The sequence below is a fragment of the Felis catus genome, chromosome B2 (genome assembly GCF_018350175.1).
Source record: "Felis catus isolate Fca126 chromosome B2, F.catus_Fca126_mat1.0, whole genome shotgun sequence".
In the NCBI taxonomy this organism is placed as follows: Eukaryota; Metazoa; Chordata; class Mammalia; order Carnivora; family Felidae; genus Felis; species Felis catus.
The window spans coordinates 25,841,582-25,857,576 of record NC_058372.1 but is presented as its reverse complement, the minus strand read 5'-3'; the positions used below and the strand labels follow the sequence as shown (position 1 = coordinate 25,857,576).

Below are 15,995 nucleotides of genomic sequence, written 5' to 3'. Positions count from 1 at the left end.
CTCCCCCTCTAACCTCTTTTTTTTTCTTCCCCTCCCCCATGGGTTTCTGTTAAGTTTCTCAGGATCCACATAAGAGTGAAAACATATGGTATCTGTCCTTCTCTGTATGGCTTATTTCACTTAGCATCACACTCTCCAGTTCCATCCACGTTGCTACAAAGAGCCATATTTCATTCTTTCTCATTGCCACATAGTACTCCATTGTGTATATAAACCACAATTTCTTTATCCATTCATCAGTTGATGGACATTTAGGCTCTTTCCATAATTTGGCTATTGTTGAGAGTGCTGCTATAAACCTTGGGGTACAAGTGCCCCTATGCATCAGTATTCCTGTATCCCTTGGGTAAATTCTTAGCAGTGCTATTGCTGGGTCATAGGGTAGGTCTATTTTTAATTTTCTGAGGAACTCCACACTGTTTTCCAGAGTGGCTGCACCAATTTGCATTCCCACCAACAGTGCAAGAGGGTTCCCGTTTCTCCACATCCTCTCCAGCATCTATAGTCTCCTGATTTGTTCATTTTGGCCACTCTGACTGGCGTGAGGTGATATCTGAGTTTGGTTTTGATTTGTATTTCCCTGATAAGGAGTAACGTTGAGCATCTTTTCATGTGCCTGTTGGCCATCCAGATGTCTTCTTTCGAGAAGTGTCTATTCATGTTTTCTGCCCATTTTAGAGAAGAATTATTCTAATGAGCAGGTACAAGGACAAGTACATAACTAGAATGATCAATTCATTTCTTGCAAACTACTTTCTAGAGGTCAAGATTCATTGCTTAATGACCATTTTCACAATTTTGACCAATTGTATGCACTTTGTACTCTTGTCTTCATGCAGTTTCACTGACTGCCATAGAATCAAGAGCTGAGCAGGAAGGCAACATCCACCTAGAAGCATGTGCCCACCTACCTGGGTACACTCCCAGGTGCAGGGTCCTTCACTCCCACCGTGGACCACAAGCCTGTCCCAGTTGTACCCTACAACTCTCCCTCCCCTCAAAATTGTGGGAAACCAAAAGGAAAATTAGTTCACGTGAACAACTTTGCCTCATTCTTCTTCCATTTCCATTCAATAAAAATCAACTTTAAATAATCTTTCTGAGGGGCACCTTGGTGGCTCAGTCAGTTAAGCATCCAACTCTTGATCCTCAGCTCAGGTCTTGATCTCAGGGTCATGAGTTCAAGCCTCATATGGGGCTCTGCACTGGGCATGAAGCCTACTTAAAAAAAAATCCAGGGCACCTGAGTGGCTCAGTTGGGTAAGCGACCCACTCTTGATTCTGGCTCAGGTCATGATCTCATGGTTCCTGAGTTCAAGCCCCACATCAGGTTCTGTGCTGGTAGTGCAGACCCTGCTTGGGATTCTTTACCTCTCTCTCTGTCTCTCTGCCCCCCACCACTTGTTCTCTCACTCTCTCTCTTGCAAAATAAATAAACTAAAAAAATAAAAATAAAAAGATCTTTTTAAAAAATCTATCCTAAAGTGGATTTAACTTTAAAAGAACAGAAAGGCGAAATAGCTGTAGCCTCCTCTGGACGTCCACAATGCAGTGATCATTTTCCAGGTTACTGTATGTCATTTGACAGGCCTGTCCCCCTACTGGGGCATGGACCCTTCTCTTCACCTTTTTTCCCCCAGCACCACACGGGGGTCAGATTCTGAATATGCTTGGTGAACCCATGTGCAGTAAAGGAAAGAAGTGCCTGCAGGACCAGTGTACCCTCAGTCTGAGAACATTCTTTAATCAGGCTGCGTCACTGAAAAGCCTGACTACCCTAGGCACCATCTGAAATGCATCCCTGTCACTGATGCTCATATCCTTTTGCATCACTTAACTGATGGTGAGTGATATCCACAGCCCTGCATTTGGGGATTACGGTTGCCATGGAAAACTGTTTTCTTAACATCACAATGGCACATGACTACACTAACTGCATACCCTGAGCTGAGGGCTTTTCATCTCACTGCTTGTGGAGATGCTGAGATGAACACTTTTTGGTAATTTTAACCTAATGCCTAGAAATACAAAAACAAAATTTTAACAATTTATAATGACTTTGTTAAACTTTTTTTAAGTTTATTTATTTATTTTGAGAGAGAGGAGAGAGGGGGGGGAGGGGCAGAGAGAGAGAGAGAGAGAGAGAGAGAGAGAGGGAGAGAGAGAATCCCAAGCAGGCTCTGCCCTATGCGGGTCTCGAACTCACAAACAGTGAGATCAAGACCTGAGCTGAAACCAAGAGTCAGATGCTTAACTGACTGAACCACCCAGGTACCCCAACTTTGTTAAACTTTGATCAGGTTCATTATCAGGGAGAGGAAAAAAAACAGAGACAAAAAGAAATACAAAGGAACGTTCATAGGAAATATCAAAACTACATATCCTTGCTTGAGTATGGAAGATAATTTTAAAGTTCATTTGTAAAATAAATCTATTTCTTTTCATCTTCAGGGCATGCTCAAATTCTTGCACTAAATGAGAAAACTCCCTAAAGTCTCTGACTGATTAAAGGAATGTTAACAAAGCAACAACCTGTTTCATGGTCCATAGGGACTGGCATGGAATAAGGCAGGACAGGATCCAATTGACTGAATCCAGGAAGGGAAAGTGTTAACCTCAGCCTCAGAACCTCCCTGTGCTACTGAGAACATCAGAGATAATCAAATAGTCACCTGAGAAAATAACCTTGCCAGGAAAATTAAAGTCTTCTGATGTATCCACTGACATGGACAGTGCTTCATTCAGAAATCGAGTAAATAAAATTCCTCGAAGATATATATCCAAAAAAGGGCCTAAAATTAAAGATTCATTCAGGAAAGTCTAATTGGGCCATCTTTTCAGTTGAAGATACGTGGGTTATTTTACTTTATGATCTGTTGAGCAATACTATATTAAAAAAAAAAAGTGTGCTACCACATTTAACTGTCTCCTCTAACAGGAAAAGACTGAATAGGGAATAGCAATGGTCAAATGAACTGTATGAAGTTATTCTTTATTGACTACAGACTTCCCTTAATTTAAATACACTTTCAGGTTTTCTTATTCCAATAACCCCCTTGTTCTGGAAAGACCATGCAGGCCTTATGTTCAGTCCTGAACAAGTGTACAAAGACCAGCAGGTCAGGGAGTGGCAGACCCCTAATATTTGCCCCGCCATCTCAGTGGCCAGGCTATGGATGGAGCTACAAATCAGTAAAAAAAAAAAAAAAAAAAAAAAAAAAATGGCTCTCTTCCATTCTATTCAGCCTTCCTCTGTCAATTTTAGAAGAACCAGTTCAAACAAGTTAAGAATCTTCACCTAAATATTTAGTCACATTAAGCACTTTGATCAAATAGATCGTGCTTCTTCCTCATTTTATGCCTGATGGATAAACTTACCAAAAACATCTTATAGACTCATGTTTTTTTTTTAATTTCCCTTTCATTGCCAACTTTCTGTCCTCCCCAGACAGAAAATGCTGAGCCCTCTGACTTAAAACTGCTCATTTTTCCCAAACTACCAACATGACTTTGGCTGGCCACACATGCCATCCCCCACCTTCCAGGCCCAACCCCTCCTTTGCTTTTACAAGGTCAAAACTTTGAGGGAATTAGGTGTTTGAAAATATTTGATGCCTGGGTCCTGCCCCTATAGAGGGGGTAGGGATGGACACTTGGGTTTTTTAATATCCTCCCCTGCCCCAGCCCCACAATCACAGACACACCCCCCAGTGACTCCAACGTTCTGCAGGTGTTGGGAGCCATTGCCTCTGTGTACTCCAGCCCAGCTCCCCTCTGGGTTATTTTTTTTTCTCCTGAGTCCTTCTTACCACCCAGGCTGCTGTGCCACAGTTTTGAATGATAGTAATAACCCTGGAGATGTGGTGTTCCTCTAACTCCCAGATCCTCCCACCCACCAGCAATGGTCTTTGATCCTCTCCCCCACGGATTATCCAGCAAACCACTGCCTCTTCCTTGCCAACCACCCAGGGACACATGTGTGGAAATTAGCCTCAGGTAGACTGCCCCGGAGACCACAAAACCTCCCCTCCAAAAGTGATATCAGGGGCATCCAGGGAGGGCAAGCAAATAAAAAAAAAAAGCCAGCATTTCCAACCACACCTGAAATCCTCTGCCTTGCTTCCTGGTCAGAGTTTAGTAATTGAAAGTGATTTAATTCCTCCACCAAAACGGAGGTGAGCAGAAGAGGAGAGGACTTGGGTTAAGTGGAGAATCACCACTTCACAGGGTGTAGAATTATTTATACCACTTTACACAAAAGCATATCTGAAACCATAAATGGTGGCATACCTCTGCCTTCTTGGGATTCTGCCACCAGAAAAGCAAGCACCTGAGCATTTCAAAAACTGTGCAGCGAGGTTCCTAAGAAAGTGCAACAGTGTGTGTGTGTGTGTGTGTGTGTGTGTGTGTGTGTGTGCATGCGCGCGCACCTACGCGTGAGAGACACAGAAAGAGAATAACCAATTTGAAATCCAGGTATAAATGGGATTATAGCTCCTTGATATTCATTTGATTAAAACGAGTCTTACTAAGTTTCCTCTTTTATATAAACTACACAAGACTCAACCTTGGAATGTTTTCACATGAAGTTTACAGTGTTTTTTCATCACCTAATAAAACTCTTCTATTTCTTCCTGCCGCAGACAGTTTTACAAGCATTCATTTCACATGGTGTTCTCAGTGTGCTTTTTAATTTTTATTTTAGGTTCACTTTTATCACTCCATCTCCTGTCTCCTGCTCTGAGTAAGCAATCTACGTTTTTGTGCAGCCTCTGGCCACAGGCTGGCTCATGGAGGTGTGTCTGCTGGCAGAGGCTCCCAGGAGCTCAGTGCTCCTCAGGTGAGGTGATGTGTGGTCCCGCGGGTTGTTAGGGAAGTTCAGCGATCTGAACTTAGATTCGCAGAGCAAAATATTTTACCTCCTCGTAGTTTGCCTTTCCATATCTTGCCCCTCACGGCAAATTTGGCAAGCACACTACAAAGTGGCTTTAAAAAGCTGTCTCTGAAAAGCAATGAGAAGCTGCAAAGCTCTTAAAAAGTCTCTGAATTTGGGATATGTAATCCAAATTCAGTAGCTATAAACTAAGCAGCCATGACTATCCCCAAACATTTCGTCTAGTCCGTCCCACTCAAAGTAGGTCCACGCACAACAGCAACATGGGAGCTTTTCAGAAATGGAGCTGCTCAGCCCCTCCCTTCATTTATCCAATTAGAACCTGTGCTTCACCACTCCCCAGGTGATTTCCATGCACGTTCAAATTTGAAAAGCGTTGGCCCAGGTAGCATTCTTAATGACTTTGTGGCATCCTTAATGACTTGGAAGAAATATTTCACAAAATATTCGTCATGGCCGCTTGTATTTGAATCTTGCCTCCATCCACCAAAAGACAATGTCATACTTGGTTAAGCTCTCAAGGGAGGATCATGGAGACAGCAGGAAGGAGCCAACAAACACTCAGCTGGTCTTGAGGGCAGTGGCCAGCAGAAGTCCAGGACTGTGTAGAATATCAGTGGGCTTTGGGGCGCCTGGGTGGCTCAGTCGGTTAAGCCTCCAACTTCAGCTCAGGTCATGATCTCACAGTTCATGAGTTCAATTCCCTCCTCAGGCTCTCTGCTGTCAACACTGCTTCAGATCCTCTGTCCCCCTCACACTCTGCCCTCTCCCACTTGTGCTGTCTCTCTCAAAAATAAACATTAAAAAATATTTTTAAAAAAAGAATATCAGCTTTGAAGAAGGTCCAGAATATTGACACTGACCCAGGAGTCCTGGCAGGGACTCAGAAGAGTATGCAAGGCTTGATATCATGTGTCTAAAATGTTCCACTAACCTCTGGGGTCTCTGCCAAACTTAGGCCTCACAGAAAAGCAGCATTAAGGTGTAAAGGTTCTGTTATGGGCTGTTTGTGTCCCTCCTAAATTCATATATTGAAGCCCTAACTTCCGGTAGCATAGTGTTAGGAGGCGGGGCCTTTAGGTAATAATTAGGTATAGATGATGTCATGAGGGTAGAATCTCTATGATGAAACCAGTGTCTTTAGAAGGAGAGGATGAGACTAGGGCCTTCCTCTGTCTCTCTGCCATGGGAGGATACAGGAAGAATGCAGCTATCTGCAAGACAGGGAGAGGGTTCTCATCAGAACCAGACCATGCTGGCATCCTGATCTCACACTTGTAGCCTCTAAAACCGTGAGAAAGAAATTGCTGTGTAAGTCACACAGTCTGCAGTATTTTGTTACAACCACCTGAACTAAGAAAGGTACAAAGGTAAACTCTAGAGAATCAGGAATATATTCTGATCAGCTCCAAAATGAGAAGAACACAGTAAGAATTATTAATAGAAGTGCTAATAACTTGGTTGCTGTAAAGGGGACTATCAACTTTAAAAGGAACATAAGTAATTTTATTTAGCCCTGTTCTTGCAAAAGAAAGATAGTACATAACCTCTGATACCATCTTAAACCCTCAATTTATGCAGAACATAAACACCTTACTGAACTCTTCATGTTTTATCTCATTCTTTTGTTTTATTATGTACATATAGAATATTCAGCTGGCACACTGGTACCATACCAGTTATTAAAATAGGGAAATACTTCCATACTGGTTGGTAAATAGTGGGTGTCCTGAGACCTCCAGGAGCCCCCTCTCCCAACTCCTGACATAACCACCCTCAGCACCCTCATGCAATAACTTGAGGGTCGATATTTGGCATGGCAGAGACCTTCAGTTCTCCATCCATCCATTCCAGTGCAGTCTGATCTGAAAGGTAAGTGACCATGGACTCCCAGGTATGAAATTCAGTTCTACACCAATGAACATGAATATAAAATGAGAGCACTTGACCATAATAGTAGACTCATAGCCATGTAATTTTTAATATTGGATTAAAAACTTTTAAAATTATCTGTGCTACCCCTGAAAGCTAATTATTAGTAGGAATTGAAAATGTGCCTTGACACTCAAGGATAAAGCAATGGCTGATGAGTCAAAAGAGGTAGGGGAGTCTCTACCAACAACAGCTTTGCCCACCTTAGACCTTGGGACAGTGGTCCTGAAGTTTACAAATCTCCTGCCCCAGAGATTCTTAGTCAATAGGTCTGGGCTGGAGCCCAAGACCATTTTTCATAAGCTTTGGATGTCGTTCTATTGTAAGTGCTCCAGGGTTCATACTTTCAGAAATGTATGAAATTCTTACTTGTTATGCAAGCCCCTACCTTAAGAAGTTTCCCTTTGTGAATTCTTCCTTGAAACACTCTGGTCCCACATCCTTCTACCAAAAGAAGAGTCTATCTTTCTTTCACCTTTATTAACCATGCATCCGTCAGGTATTTATCATACTGTGTTGGCATTATTTGTTTGCAAGCCTGACTCTGCCTGGATATCTTGGTATCTCTGGCATCTGACTCAGCATATGGCAAACACTAATTGATACACTGGTTGATTAGAAAGTAGGGGTAGGGGCTGATGCTGGGCAATATTTACTGAGCATCTCAACCAATTATATAAAATGTTTCCTTAAGGGGTGCTATAGCACACCCTTTATGATATCTTCCTCAGTATCAGACTTTGTTGTCTCACCCTCAGGCTCCTGTGGCACCTAGAAGTTCCCACTTTTATGTAGAGAAATTTGTTGGCCTGAACCTCTAGGAGAAAGCCTAGAGTCTTCTTAGACCTTTGAGTAAAGTTTTAAAGGTTTGTTTTACCAGTAACATCTGAGACTCCACCCTCAGTGTAGGTTATTGAGGTAATTTACCATTTGATTACCTTCTCAATAAATATCTTATAGCTAATAAAAATCAGAACATGTACTATAAACATTCATTTCTTAAAGCATATATTTAAGATCCATTATTCATAAAACTACAACTATAACTTTTTAAATATGCTTTAACACATTAGCACACAGAGACACTTGAATACTTTTTTTAAAAAAAGATTTTATTATTTTTAAGTAATCTCTACAAGCAACGTGGGGCTCGAACTTAACAACCCTGAGATCAAGAATGGTACGCTGTACTGACTGAGCCAGCCAAGTGCCCCCAGGAGACACTTAATGAATACTTTTGATGCTAGAAATGAAAAAAGGTTAGATATTGTTATTGCCACATTTTACTTCATTATGATTACGGAACTTAATTTTGCCACAAGACAAGAGTAAGCAGTAGCTATTTCCTTTGACATGTCTGATTGAACTTCTTTGTATATCACCTAACTCAACATTAAAATAGGTGTTAAATAAATGCCTTTGCATTTTACAACTGAAGCCTTCACAATATTTCTAATGGTGATTAAGTAGCGGGTCTAATTATACATCACATCCATTACTCTAATGTTCCTTTAGCTCTAAAGCTCTATGATGCCACAGAATCAAGAACAAAGCTTGGCACAGTTAAAGAGCACACTCTGAAGCTTCACATGCTGGCAAGAGACTGCTTCTCAGGTGCTTTTCCAAGTAGCTTCACTCTCAGCATCTATTTTCTGTTGTGATGATGATTTAGTAATAGCCAGTGTCTTTATGGCAGATCATGGAAAAAAAAAGTAATGTGTGTTTGTTTGGTTTGCGCTGTTTATTTAGGTCTCCAATTCTCCAATTCTCTCCCAAAGCAGGTGACGGCTTTGCTTCAACCACAGTAGTCATGGTCAACATGGAAGGAGTTCTCTTGGGGATTTTATCAACAAACTTTCCAATTTGCCTTACTAACAAGGAGAAGGCAGTGTGATGGGAGTAGTGCCCCAGTTCTACTGTGTCTTCTTAAGCACTGCTCCGAGGTAGTAACAAGGGATGTGGGGGATGGGTTTGTTAAGACAAGCCCCTCCAGTTCCCTTTCAAATTCATGGTCTCAGGCAGCTTTGGTAGTGTTTAAATAGGGACCTTCATTTGCTGATTCATATAAGAACGATATTCTTATTCTCAAAGGCAAGAAATTGCTATTTCAATAAACAAAGGCAAAACAAAGCAAAAAAAAAAGGCAGGTTTTTTTGTTGTGGAAATCAGTTATTTATTAGCCATGATGGCTAATGGCAGGACGGAAAGGAATCTGAAAGACCACCTTAGATTTTACATCACAGATTTAAATTATATTTTAGAAAGAAATTAATGGAATGAGTTTGCCTCACAATCCAGTGGGTTAGATACATAACTGTTTCATATTCCCAGTCACACAATTCACCACACACACAAAAAAAGACAATATTCTAAGTGTTCCAAATAAGACAACAAAATAGAAAACTTACTAAATCATAAAATCCATTTTGAATTTGGCTAGACCTTAAAGAGCATTGTGGTATGTGTTACAGATACCTAACTCACAATCAGAGACAGGAAATCATGAAGGGAGAGCTGTCACACACACCCTACTCATTGCAGCTTACATAGTCCAGCAGGAAGAAGGAAGATTTCCTCTCAACCTGGCAACTGCCCTCACCTGCAGCCAATAAGAGGCCACCTCCACTTCTAAACTTTCTCCTCTCTATAAAAGGACATTCCTCCTGTGTTCTCTGTATTTACAATGAACTTGGAAAAACCACTCTCCAAACTGGAAATGAATCTCTGTCCTGATACTGGAGCTACACTTTAGATGTTCAACCTCACTACCATTATTTTTTTCATGTTCTTTTATTTATTTTTATTTATATTTTAGTTAGTTAATATACAGGGCAATATTGGCTTCAGAAGTAAAATTCAGTGATTCACAACCTCACCACCATTAAACAGCCCCTACCTCAGAGTACTAAAACAGTTCAAATAGTGAAGGTCTCCAATAAACCTCACCAGGTTTCCTTCTGCTTAGACCCTCAAAGATATACCACCTTTCCTCCTTAGTTCCTCCACCATATTGATTTATTTGGGCCAAGATTTTTTTAAAAATATATCATGCTAGAAGTTCTTTCTCCTGAAAAGGAGAAATAGTTCTAGAATTTCAGAGCAGCAACCAAAATAGCCAACTAGGTAAATCCCATGACCCTCAGTATCTTTTATTTGCTCTGACCCTGATGGCCCTTAGAACTAATTCCAAGAACAGTAACCATTTGTCCCCTTTGGATGAGCTACCACCCTCCTTATGGGTAAATCCTCAGCTGATATTGACAGAATCCAGTGTACCTCCTACTAAGATCCAAATAGATCCCTCAAAAGCTCTCCCCATAATTTATTAATAAAGAGGCCTCTCAAGACATTAAGCAATAATAAAAGACCATAAGGGTCAGAGCCCCATTATCCCCTGTACCTATCCCTGCAACACTTGTATTTTACCTGTGAAGAAACCAAGGGGCCATAGATAGAGGCTTGTCCAGGGCTTCCAAGCTATAAACATTATTATAATCCCTCACCATTCTATTGTCCCCAACTCTCACACTTTATCAACCCCCAACCCTACTGAGACCAATTTTTTTTTCATGACTGATTTATGTAGTGCTTTCTTTAGTGTTGCAGTAGATAAAGCTAGTCAATATCTTCTTGCTTTTACTTGGGAAGGATAGCAAAGCTACTGAGCAGTAATGCCAGGGTTTCACGGAATGTCCTTCTTATTTCTCACAAACATTAAAGGCTGATATCAAGTTCCCTGGAGGCTCCACTTTAATACAATATGTGGATGACTTCTCTGCTTCTCTTTCCAAGCCTCCTCACAAGAAGATAGCATCTATGTGCTAAAACTCCTAGCCAAAAAGGGATACACCATCTCTAAGGAGACATTACAATTTGTTCAAACTCAAGTTCAATATTTAGGACATCTAATCTCAGAACAAGGACTTCATTTGGATCCAGACAATTTTCATGGCATCCTGAACTTCCCAAAGCCTCAAACCAAATGTCAACTGTGAGGTTTTCTTGAATTGACAGATTATTATTGCAACTGTATCCCAAACTTCTCCTTATGGCCCAACCTTTATACACCTGACCCTATCATCTAGGAAGATCCAGATGACATAACTTTCCAATGTCAAAAGAAAGTTTAATAAAGCCCCTTGCTCTTGAACACCCAAATTATCAGCTCCCTTTCTTCCTTTTTGCATACAAAAAAGAAAGGAATGCCTGAAGCCTGGGCATATGCCTTCCCCATGCCTCCCAGCTTCACCTGCTACTTACTGTCTTTTTTTGTGAAGGCCACTGAGAAAACAGTCTTTGCATCCCCTTTAACCACTTCTGTGCTGTGAAAGCTCTCCTTACCTTTCGTCACACTCAGTTTCTTTCTATAGGCTATCTCACCTCCTGTGAAATTCTGTGTACCGCCCCTTATGTTACTTTTGCTTGTTGTAATAACCTTAACCCTGACACTCTTCTCACCTCCTCTACCAATTAAACCACCCATAACTGCTTAATACTGACAGATCACCTTCTTGCCCATATGATGACTTACAGGAAACTTCTTTGGATAACGGTTGACTTTTCATTGTTCACTGATGGTTCGTAGTTAAAAGATGAAAATGGCAAATACTGTGTTGGGTATGCAACATCAACTCCTTCTGAAGTAACTGAAGCAGCACCCTTGCCTTTGGCTACTTCAGCCTAACAAGGAACTACAATCACACACATGGGTCTATGTTCCAGCCAAAGGCAAAACTGCCAGCATTTACACCAACAGTATATATGCCTTTGGAGTGGCTCCCAATTTTGGAATGTTATGGAAACAATGTGGCTTCTTTACTTCCAGTGAAGATAAAAATTAAAAGCAGCCCTTACATTCAGGAATTACTGGATGTCATACTCTTACCTGCTGCTTCGGCTATTATTAAAATCCTGGAGCATTATAAACTTGACTTTCTGGAAGCTAAAGGAAAACATCTCACTGACATTTCCATTTAAAAATGCTATCCTCAAAGGGTCTAGAAGTCAAATCTCTGTCATGGTGCAAAGGAACTCACGTCCAGAGGATAATCTGGAGAAACTGACTAGAGACACCCAACAGTAAAACAAGATTGGCAATCAAATGGTTGTTAGTATGATAAGAAGAGAAACTTCTGGTTTGGACCAAGTACAAACCTGGCCCTACCAGAAATTCTAAAGTTCCCACTATTGACCAACATGCATTGAACCACTGGTATAAAGATAAAATGATGTTCATAAGTTAATAGTTGTAGGGAAATACCAACAAGACTACAAAAAGTACCTACTTTGCTTTCCCCACCTGCCAAAAATACAATCCAGGGAAACCTGTCGACACTATTCCTAGGCACTTTAAATTGCCTAATGGCTCATTTGAATTTTGGCAAATGGATTTTATTCAGCTACCCCTACCTCATGGATACAAATATGTCTTGGTAATGATTTGTATGTCTTCCCACTGGCCAAAGCCCTTCCATGTAGACTAGCTACTATTTTTCTTCAGTAGCTAAAATCTTATTAGAATACAACCATCCCTACGTGGGGAATGCCTCTTGAGCTCCATAGCAACTGAAGAACCCATTCTATTGGTCAAATACTATGGCAAGTCTGTGCCGTTTGGCCAGTTCTATAGCATTTTCACTGTGTTTACCATCCTCAGTCTTCAAGGCTAGTCAAAGGAACCAAAATAAATTAAAAATTTTATGGAAACCCTCCAAATACCTTGGCCAAAAGTATTGCCATTGGGCCTTCTAAATCTCAGATCCACTCCCTTTAACTCATAAACTCTCACCCTTTGAGACAAATACTGGGTTCCTGATGCATCTAGCTTCTCCCTTTTCTGATCTGCACGCAATAAAGGAGACATATGTTACTGTTGCAAAGCTCTAATTACATCCCTTAAAAATAATCATACTCTAGTAGGGCAATCTTTTCACAGCGCACTCCCAGGAGACAAAGACATCAAACACCACACTCTGCAACCTAGGAATTTTGCTTGTAGGAAGAGACATCTCAAAAAACCTCTTTTCAAGCACACTGGAAAGGCCCTTACCAAGTGTTACTAACCAATCCTCATGCCACCAAACTGCAAGGAGTTGACTCTTGGATCAATGTTCTTCATCTAAAGAAAGCCCCTGACTAGAACTACACACCAACTGGTGACCTCAAATTAAAGATTTCCAGGAACTTAAGCAGACAGCTTTCCCAAGATGACAGGATCAGGCCTGTTCTCCTTTCTGCTTTTTCTCACCTTGTTTTCTCTTTCTCTGTCCTGGAAAGACATTTCCCTTGCTTTCATTTCCCAATCCATCGCAGAAGGAGGAAACTTTTCTGATTGTTCGGAAAACCCTGATCTGGCCATGACAGACGTGATCCTTTAGTCTTCCCCATAGCAAACTTTTCCTTCATTCCCAATGTGACCTCTAATAATACCTGCACCCCTCCAGGTGTTTCTCACTGAGTCAAACCTCAACAACCACGTTCTCCTATGCCTTGCTTTGACCTCTCCCCATTATAACTCCCAATGCAACTAACTGTACCTATTCCACCCATACAGTTTCCCATTCTCCCTAATACCTCAGGTCTGTGTGCAGTAGCAAAAGAACTTCCCTCTGTACAGCCATCAAGAATAAAGTCCACATAACAGAACGGTTTCTCCTTAATTATTCCCCAAACACCACTGACCCTTGACTTGGAAGAACCAATCAAGTAATTCCAAGTAATGGCACTATTAGTAATCAGCCCCCAATAGGAATTTTATGTGCACCACCTGGTTTAATCGTTGCGTGTGGTGAATTGGCCTCTAAATGGGCCTGTGAATGTACTGGAAGATTTGATTCCTGTGGCCATCCACAATAAATTGGAAGCCTCCCATGGTCCTCCATTGGTCTTTTCCATTAAGCTTTTATCACCACCTCAAATGGGAATTCATAGGACATATACATGACTCTGTATTTGCCTCCTTTGGAAGGGCACTTATCCCTTCTGTGCATGTTCACGCCAATGAACAAATAATTAGAAATCTCTTTCTGGAATTGGGAAAACTTACTTATTCTACCACTATGGCAATAACGGGCCAACAATGATCACTTAGCTCATAAGTCAAAGTAGTTTTAAACAATTGCATAGCACTTGATTACCTACTTGCTGAACAGGGAGGCATTTGTGTGATAACAAACATGGCCTGTTGCACATGGATAAATTCCTTCAATTACATAATATTAGAGGAACAAGCACATTGGCCACAAAAAATTCCACCTGATGATCTATGGTGCTTTGATCTCTTTAGCTGGCTTGGGCTTCTGGTTTAGGACTATAATACAAGCTGGGGTCACTATTCTGCTCCTCATCTTATTTTGTGTAAACATTGTTAAAGCTTTGTACCTGTTGCCTGTTGAACCTTTGTAGTAACAAAGTACCCAATACGGTGATGCTGACTCAGTGCTTCCAGATGATCCCCAACACTTACAACTTTGATAAGATGTAGACCTTGGATGGGAAATGCCAGAAAGCTCTCCCTCCCCACCCTTGCTTATTTTCAAAATATGGCCTCAGTGTCTTCCAGTCTATGTACTTTCCTTCCAGCATGGGATGTGACATCTGGAAAAGGTCCTTCCTGGCACCAAGGGACAAAAACGATTCCAATAAGGAATAGATGATCCAGAGAAAGATCTTTATCAAAAGGGGGAAATATGAAAATGTGTTAAGGAAAACCTAACTCAAAATTGGAGCCAGGAAGCCTGTAAGGGGGTAGTTCTCATGCTCATGGCACTTTTCACAGCTTGCAAAATCCAGCAAGATGAAGACTTCCTCTCCACTAGCAATAGCAAGCTGCCCTCACCTCCAGCCAATGAAGGGCCACCACTTCAATTGCCTGCAACCAATGAAAAGTTGCCACTACTTTAAACTCATCTTTCTCCAATGAACTTTTGTTCAAAACAACCCCTTCCTAACTTCCTCCTTTCCTCTATGAAGAGACACTTTTCTCCTTTGTTCTCTGGACTTGTCTACGGTTTGCCACGGTTTGCTTGTCCTGAATTGCAATTCTTCTGCTTTTCCCAAATAAACTAGATTTTGCTGGCTGAATCCTTTACCTTTCCCTTTTAAAAGATTGACAGCATGTAGCCCAGTCAGCTCAACTAGAGATGAGAAATGAGATTCTACCCAATTTCACCTAATTATAGGAGATTTTAATAACGTTAAAATGTTTCTGCTAAAAGGAAAAGTTGTTGATATTACTGGTGATTTTTTCCACAACACCTTCATCCTTAAAAATGTAGAGGTGGCTCAGTTGGCTAAGCGAGTCTGACTTTGTCTCTGTTCATGATCTCGCAATTCGTGAGTTCAAACCCTGTGTCAGGCTCTGTGCTGGCAGCTGGGAGCCTGGAACCTGCTTCAGATTCTGCATCTTCTGCCCTCTCTGCCCCTCCCCCACGCGTGCTCTGTCTCTCGCTCTCTCTCTCTCTCTCTCCAAAATAAACATTAAAAAAAATTGCACGGGGGAGGGGGGAACCCCTGAGTGGCTCAGTTAAGCGTCCGACTTCGGCCCAGGTCATGATCTCATGGTTCATGAGCTCAAACCTTGTGATGGGTTCTGTGCTGACAGTTCGAGCCTGGAGCCTGCTTTGGATTCTGTGTCTCCCTCTCTCTTCCCTTCCCCCACTCATGCTCTGTCTTTCAAAAATGAATAAACCTTAAAAAAAATTAAAATTTTTTTAAATGTAAAAGGACTTTGTGGCACACAGTCTCAGTCTTTATTTTCTCTCATTAAAAATCTACCACCACCAATAAATTTTTTGAATGTACACATAGTCTCAGCATTTCATTTGTTTTTGCATACCAGTTTTCTATGATGTTTAAAAGTAGTAGGCAACTATAGATTATGTTAGGTATTGGCATAAGCATTAATCTATGTTTTCTTATTAGACTGCTATCATGAGAAGTACATAGTTAGGTCAAGTAAGTTTTAAAGTGACTACTTTTGTCTGGAGGAAAAAAATCCCTGTCAAATAAGACATAATGATGGATGGGATTAAGAAAACTCTTCAGCCTTAGACTAGACATCCCCTGAGAATAGGGAGCGGCCATTCTTTACTTTCCTTGGCTTGTGAAGAGTCCCTCTTGGAATTCTGTGTGAGGGGAGAGGTGAACACTATCATGCACACCATATATT

At 41.2% G+C, this 15,995-nt stretch overlaps 1 protein-coding gene and 1 long non-coding RNA gene across 13 annotated transcripts in view; one reads left to right on the top strand and one right to left on the bottom strand.

Annotated features, from left to right (window-relative positions):
- Positions 1-15,995, bottom strand: part of MYLK4 (myosin light chain kinase family member 4) — an 87,220-nt gene that overhangs the window by 30,657 nt on the left and 40,568 nt on the right. The gene's annotated exons all lie outside the window — the stretch shown is intronic.
- LOC109499603 lies at positions 1,950-15,210 on the top strand. 9 transcript variants are annotated; one of them, XR_006597626.1, is made up of 5 exons: positions 1,950-2,000; positions 4,706-8,085; positions 8,342-8,440; positions 8,608-8,769; positions 9,298-9,518. It is a non-coding gene; the product is annotated as an uncharacterized LOC109499603 (long non-coding RNA). The 9 variants fall into 9 exon arrangements; XR_006597625.1 differs by having other exon boundaries at positions 8,605-8,769; XR_002156947.3 differs by having other exon boundaries at positions 4,706-6,766; positions 7,953-8,769.